We start from the raw sequence: 7685 nt of genomic DNA on the forward strand, positions 1-7685 counted from the left end.
GAAACAACCTGGACAAAACTACACAAACCGCTATGACAAAAAATGGAAAGATAAGAAGGTTTGACACAAGACAACATCCGTATTACAATCCTAAGAATAATCCGGACAACAGAAATGACAACAAAATAAGCCACCAAAAGCTTCTCTCTTGCTAACCAAGGAACGGAGCGTCCTCCCACTTTATCAAAACTGGCATCTTAGCCACTGAGCATCACATCAGTATTGCCAAGACCATTACCAACTTCAATATCATCAACCTCAGTCAACAAGTTCCCAATAGGACTCGAGTGCTTCTATCATCAGGTCTGATCCCCGCAAAGTGTGCTTCTGGATCTTGTATTTCCGGCTTACCACAAACCAACCACTTTAACTTTCTTTGTGATTCAAAACAAAACAGGTTAGAATGGACTTAGTCGGTCCTTAATATTAACAACATCTTTTTCCCTTCTTTTTTTTCATTTTTTTTTGATTTTTTTGATTTTTTTGATTTTTTTTTCTCTTTTTTTTTCGTTGTGGTCGAATCTTATGGAGATTGCCTACGTATCATGACCCCGCATGAATCAGACCTTGCGTAGTTCGGATTAATAAAAGATAAATAATAATAAAATATTTTTTTAATTTTCAATTTTCATAATAAAACAAACTTGATTACAAAAGTTTAAAAACTAACAATACTAACAGATTTTGACAAAACACAACAAACGGTCTCGAAAATCAAATAACTCGCATACTCTAAAAAAATTACAAACTCAAAACGAACAGCCAGATTTCTTCCCCTATATGCCAATTTTAACCAAATGGTTGTTTTTCAGACGTGGCCCCTTCTCAATTTCACATGAATTTTAAGGTCGGGAAGGATTATTTTACGACCTTTCGCAAACTTGTTCGTTCTTTTACAAAAATAGCCCTTCGACAATTGAAAGATACTCTAAGGCTATCTCGGCAAGAACGGTTTAAGACATTACCGAAGTCGGGCCGGCTTATTTTAACTAAAAACCAGACGGTATTCACTTGACCACTGACTATTTTCTTATTTTTCAAATAATAAAAGACCTGGTTTTGCAAACACGACCTTTTAGCACTTCGGAGACGAAGATTTTAAGGTTGTGAGGGATAACTGGTCACAACCAAAAAGAATGACCAAAGATGGTCGTTTATGCAAAGTCAGCCTTCCGGCGTCCCTTTCGAGAACATTCGGCTATTTTGACAAAACGGCGTGACCCAACTTATTTATGACTCTTTCCTTGTTTTTTCTCCAAATTAGAATAAAAGACCCAGTATTGCAAACACGGCCTTTCAGCGCCTCAGGGACAAAGATTTTAAGGCTGTGAGGGTCAAAAATCAAAACATAACCAAATGTGGCTGTTTATGCAAAATCAGCCTTCCGGCTGTTTAGAATTAAGGACCCGGTATTGCAAACACGACCTTTCGGCGCCTCGGGGACGAAGATTTTTAAGGTTGTGTGGGTCAACTGGACCAAATCTAAAAAATGACCTAAAGGTGGCTGTTTATGCAAAGTCAGCCTTCCGGCGTCCCTTTCGGGAACATTCGGCTATGTTTTGACAAAAACAGCGTCACCCGACTTCTTTATGATGAAATTAAAATTTGACATATTTTTGGCTATTTTAGCAAAAGAGGAGGTTGGACATCACCCGACTTATTTATGACAAAATTAAAATTTGGACATGTTTTATTTTTCTTTTTTTTAGCAAAAAGGGGAGGTTGGACCCGATGAGGGTTGCCTACGTATCTCACATCCGGTGAGAATCAAACCGGCGTAGTTCGCCCGATTGGGATACGGGCGAGAATTAAAAAACAACTAATTTAGAGAAATATATTTTTTTTTTGTTTTTTCTTGAAAATAATGAAACATACAAAAAAAAATTGAATTTCCCTTTTCCTTTTTTTTTTATTTTTGAAAATGTAGCATGGGTGACATATGATAATTCCAAGACTTCTTGGATTCCTCAATTGTCCCCCGTGTGTACTTGTCCATAAAATGGAGCATGGGGGACATAGGCAATTCCAAGACTTCTTGGATTCTACAATTGCTCCCCATGTGTACTTATCCCAAAATGTAGCATGGGGGACATATGGAATTCCAAGACTTCATGGATTCCACAATTGTTCCCCATGTGTACTTGTCCCAAAATGTAGCATGGGGGACATGGGGAATTCCAAGACTTCTTGGATTCCACAATTGTTCCCCATGCTTTTGATTAAAATAACACCACAAATGAAGCTAAAAAACCGTGCAGCCCTCTTATTTAACGTGATCGGCATGACCAGGCGTGCCATTTGCCCTTAACTATCATTGGTCCGCCAAATGACCCTTTTACCCTTCAATAAATGCAGCATGTAGCATATAGGATGCATCAAGATGGTCTATTATTTTCAGGTTGCTTGTCCTAGACGGACTCAACCCCTGTGTTGAGTCCCCTAAGTCAAATGCACATGATGCAAATAAGCGTTCCTACTAGGGATCCGGCATGAGGCTTTGTTATACTAAGTTTTAAAACCTAGGTGTTTGTTCTAGACCTGGCTTACCCGAGCGGACAACTCGAGCCGAGGAGGGGGCTACGTACCGGGGACCCGCGGGATCGTCCGGCTTTGTAACTTATCCGAGCCTCTTTCTACTTGGGTATGACACTAACAGAATAGGGAGTCTCAAACCAGTGAGCAACATCCCCGAAGGTGAGAAGAGAAGGGTTTGGCACAGTTTATATATACAGTCAAATAATATCAAAGCGGTAACACATATCATCGGCATATGAAACACCTATCTCATGATAATATCAGATAATAAACAAAGCCAAAATAACAATTATTCTAAGCTCGAATTTCTAACCCTGAACCGGTGGTTTTGGGTCACACCCCAGCAAAGTCGCCAGAGCTGTCACACCTCCTTTTTCCGCCCCCGCGAGGGGTGAAGGAGTTTTTCCAATTAAAGGACAATCGAAACGGAATTTGTTTATTTATTTCAGAATCGCCACTTGGGAGCTTTAGGGTGTCCCAAGTCACCGGTTTAATCCCGAATCGAGGAAAAGAATGACTCTGTATTACAGTCCGCGAACCAGAAATCCAGATAAGGAATTCTGTTAACCCGGGAGAAGGTGTTAGGCATTCCCGAGTTCCGTGGTTCTAGTACGGTCGCTCAACTGTCATATTCGGCTTGTTTATCTGATTTTATACAATTATGAGCTCATGTGCAAGTTTTAACTTTTAACCGCTTTCGTCATTATTATTATATTTTTTTTTCAAGAATTGCAACATCATGGAAATACATCTCCAACCACGTCACATCAATGCACCCGTGGTTGTTGGCACATTTCAACTCTGTTGAGATTTGGATTTGGGTCACATAAATGTGCACCCGAGTTTTAAGAAAATTAAATTATTAAAAGGCGCGCCTAAAGTGACTAGCGTATCATTTACTTTGGGTAGGGCCGTGAAATTTTGCTAAACGGTCCATCCCCAAGTCTAAGCAATTTTAAAGCAAATATTTACCGAGGGCCCCGCAATTTTGTATTTTTATTCGGCGAGGCTCATCTCATTCTTATTTTTGAAGGAATTTGCAACGTCATGGACATGCATCTCGGACCAAGTCACAATCAATGTACCCGTGATTAGAGACACATTTCGACTCCGTTAAGATTTGGATTTGGGTCACATAAATGTGCACCCGAGTTTAAGAAAGTAATTTAGTTAAATCGCGCCTAAAGAATCTAAAGCGTTATTATCTTTGGGGAGGGCAGTGAAATTCACTAAACGGTCCATCCCAAATTCTAAGTATTTATTATGACCAACTATTGTAGGCCCCGCAATTTGCATTTTTATTTGGCGAGGCTCGTCTCATTATTTTTTTTTTTTAAAAAAAGATAATCTTAGAATGACTACATTTTCTATTTTTTGTTTTCTCTAAAATAACTAAAGAAAAGGTCCTACTTTATTTACATACTTTCGAGTTATTATAGTTAAGTTTCGAAAGTGAGTCGTTTAAAGAGTTTACATGGGCAGCGCATAGAATGTTCTACATACAGACAGTAAAAGAAAGAAAAGACTACATTAAACTACAACTTCAAATCTTTCTCATTTTTGCATTCATGCTTCGAGTAGATTACAAGATGAACCAGTGTATCAGTTTGTGTACCTGGTATTTGGAAAGCAAGGAAAGAAGATGAAGATCAGTAGAAGAAGCTGTACTGTAAAGACACAGCAACAGTAGGTTCAGCAACACAACAAAACCAGTGACGACCAGTAGAATAACCCAGTAACAGATTGAAAAATCAGCAATACCAAAATGCAATCGTAGTCAAAGCAGAAGAGAGACGGATACAAGATGCAGTAGTTTACTGATTTTTGAATAACACTCAAGGAAAGGCAAACGGAAATTATTCAAGTAAAAGTTCAAATTGTCTTTCTCTTTTGCTCTCAAATTCTGGTTTCTCAAAATTCAGTCAACTCTCTCAACCTTTTTCTTCTTCTAGAAGTCTCTTCCTTTTTTCTCTCTAAGTCCCCCTAAAAATGTTCTCTCCAAATCGTCACTTTCTCTACGTCCAAGTGACTCTTATTTATAGCAAGACTCTTGTGTTGAACCACTAACCCGAAATATTCTTTTAATTGCATGCCTTGCCCCCCACTACTTAATGTTTTTCTTATTTAATTCATTTGTTCCCCATGCCTACATGTTTTGTCCCCCACTACATTAAACCAAAGAATTATTCTCAACCCATTATATCTCGTCCCCCATGCTTAACTTAAATAATTACATTATCCCCCCCCTCACTACATTATGTATTGTCACCTACTATATTAAACAATTATATCATCTCCCCACTAATTTATGTCTTGTCCCCACAATGTACTATTTTAATATTGTTAATGCCTAGTGGACAGAGCACTTAGATTAAATAATTGTTCAACTGTTCAATTCCAAAAATACCCCTCCGACCTTACTGAAATTACCATTTTACCCCTAAACGTACTGCAATTTATCAATCTACCCCCGTCAGCTATAACCAATTCACCTAATCAATCCCAACAAAAATACAGCAAATATAACCAATTTCTAAACAAATTCAAACAACAAATCCCATGAACACAGATTGAACAACATCAAATTAATGGGAATAAGTTAACCATATTGGGAACCAATCCTGGTTAACTTAGACACAAATGAACGAGCAAAGAGACAACAATATTAACAACAAAAGTAAACTGAAACAACATGAATCACAATTAACGGAAACGAAAATGCAAACTGAAATCATATGATGAACAACAAAAAGCAGGAAACCAAACAATACACAAAACAAAACCATTTGAACTAATACAATAATAAACACTCATGGGAATAGCCACAGTTTAAACCAAACATTTGAACTTCCTAACTTGAAATATGCAACGATACAAAGAAGGAGAAAAATCAGAATAAACCAAACGTTTAATTTTACCTGGAACGAGAATTGAACAGAAGATGAACAAAAGCTAACAACAACACAAAAATAGGTCGGAATCCTACCATATTAAAAGGGATTGGGTTCGAATGACAACCTCGACGCACTGCATCTCGACGTCCTCGACTGTGTATGGACTTCTTCGACAAACCCGACCAAAGCTCGAACAAACGAGATGGTGAAGTCTCGTTTTTGGACTGGATTGAAAACGACGAACACAAATGTGAAGCAGCAGTGATGGGGTTTGGTTTCGAACCAGATGCTCGACGAGGCTGGATGCAGCAGGAGTAGCAACAACAGCTTGGTTTTGGAGCAGCAACGACGGGGTCTGTTTGGACGTAGCTAAGAAGAAGAAAGCGAAAGGTTCACCATTGACGGGATCAAGCTGGATGAAGTAGCAGCAGCGACGGGACAGTAGGGTTATTTGGTTGAAGACGGTGCAAAAGAAATAGTAGGTGACGGGGTGGAGAAGAAGACGCAGCAGCAGCCATGGGTGTCGAGCTCAAGCTCGACGACGAAGAAGACGAAGCAGTGGCAGCGGGGTCTGTTTGGATGTAGCAGAAGCAACAGTGGTGAAGCAGTAGCTCGTTTGGACGTGGCGAAGAAGAAGAAGGAGCAGCAGCCATGGACGGGTTGTTGCGTGTGTGTATGTGTTGTATGTTGCGTGAGTGTGTGTGTGTTGCTGTGTGTTGCTCTGTGTGTATGTGTGTGTTGTCGATGGGGAGGGGGAGGTCATGTGAGGGAGAAGGACAGCAGCCATGGCTGCTTGCTTGGGGAAGGTGATGGAGAAGAAGAGGGAAAGAGAGAGGGGGCGGATGGTTTGTTTTTAGGGTTTGGGTTTTTTTTGTTTTTGTTTTGTTTTTGGGAAAAAATGAAAAATGAAGAGGGGTTAGGTCATTTGGGGTTATGGGGCGGACCGGGTCGACCCATGTTGAGATGGAACGGGTCATGGGGAAGGTTGGGTATTTTTTGGGCCTGTGGTTTGAATTTGAAAAAGAGCCCAATTCCGATTTTCTTTATATTTTTGCTCTCTTTTCTTCTTTTATTTTTCTTAAACTGAAACTAAATTCTAAAATCCTTAAATTATCATATAGAACTAAATTAATTTATAAAAGCGCAAATTAACTCCCAATAACAATTAACACACAATTAAGTAATAATTAAGCATAAAATTGCACAATTGGACGTTAAACGCTAAAAATGCAAACGATGCATATTTTTGTAATTTTCATTCTGGTAAAACAAACTTAATTACTCCTAACTGTAGAATTAAATATTAAATGCAAATGCGACATATTTTTATATTTTTATCATTTTAACAAATAAACATGCACAGACAAATACAAATAATTATCCAAAAATGTCACAAAAATTCTCAAAAATTGCACATAAAGGAAAATCGTTTTATTTTGAATTTTTTGGGAGTAATTCTTTCATAGGGAAAAAATCACGTGCTTACAATGTTGCCCTAGAATCAGCTTCTGTGGACCGCACAATTTTCTTGCGGCCGCAGATATCAAAAAGACATGAACAGTCCAGCATTCCTATCTAGGTTTTGCAATTTTTGGGAAATATTTGACATGGTAACAACATAAAGGCATGAAAATATATTGACCCACTCACTAATGAGCATGCACTAGTTAACCCACTACAAATTTACCCCTACATGAATGCACAATTGAATTCTTTTGACAAATGGCCTAAAGTTTACTAAAAATATACAAATTAAAAGAAAACGATTAACAAGAAATTTAAGCATACAAGATGAATGAGTGTGATGAGTGATTGATCAAAGATGTTGGATGAGTGCAGAGATAGATTCACCAAGAAATTTCAAAATATTACTGTGATTGTGCTCAGAGAGGGAAAAAACGTAACAGGAGCCCTTAGCCTTCTATTTATGCTACTTGGTTTGTTTTAAGGGAAAGAGAGGCAAGTGAGGCCGCACAATTTCATGTGTGATCCGCACTCTGTTACACGAGGCTTCAATTGTGGTTCTCTATCTGCGGTCTGCAAAATTCTACGTGAAGCTGCAGATTTCCTCTTACGGTCGCACATTGACCTTTTCTCTCACAGAATAACTTCAGAGAGTTTGCATTTTGAATCTTTCATTGTGCGGTCTGCAAGGTAATTATGCGGCCCGCAGTCCTCTTTTGCTATAGCACTCCAAATTTTGTTGTCCGCACAAATCAATTGTGGTCCGCACTTCTTTCAATACTTAGCCTCATT

This window comes from Nicotiana tabacum, chromosome 3, assembly GCF_000715075.1.
Source record: "Nicotiana tabacum cultivar K326 chromosome 3, ASM71507v2, whole genome shotgun sequence".
Classification (NCBI taxonomy): domain Eukaryota; kingdom Viridiplantae; phylum Streptophyta; class Magnoliopsida; order Solanales; family Solanaceae; genus Nicotiana; species Nicotiana tabacum.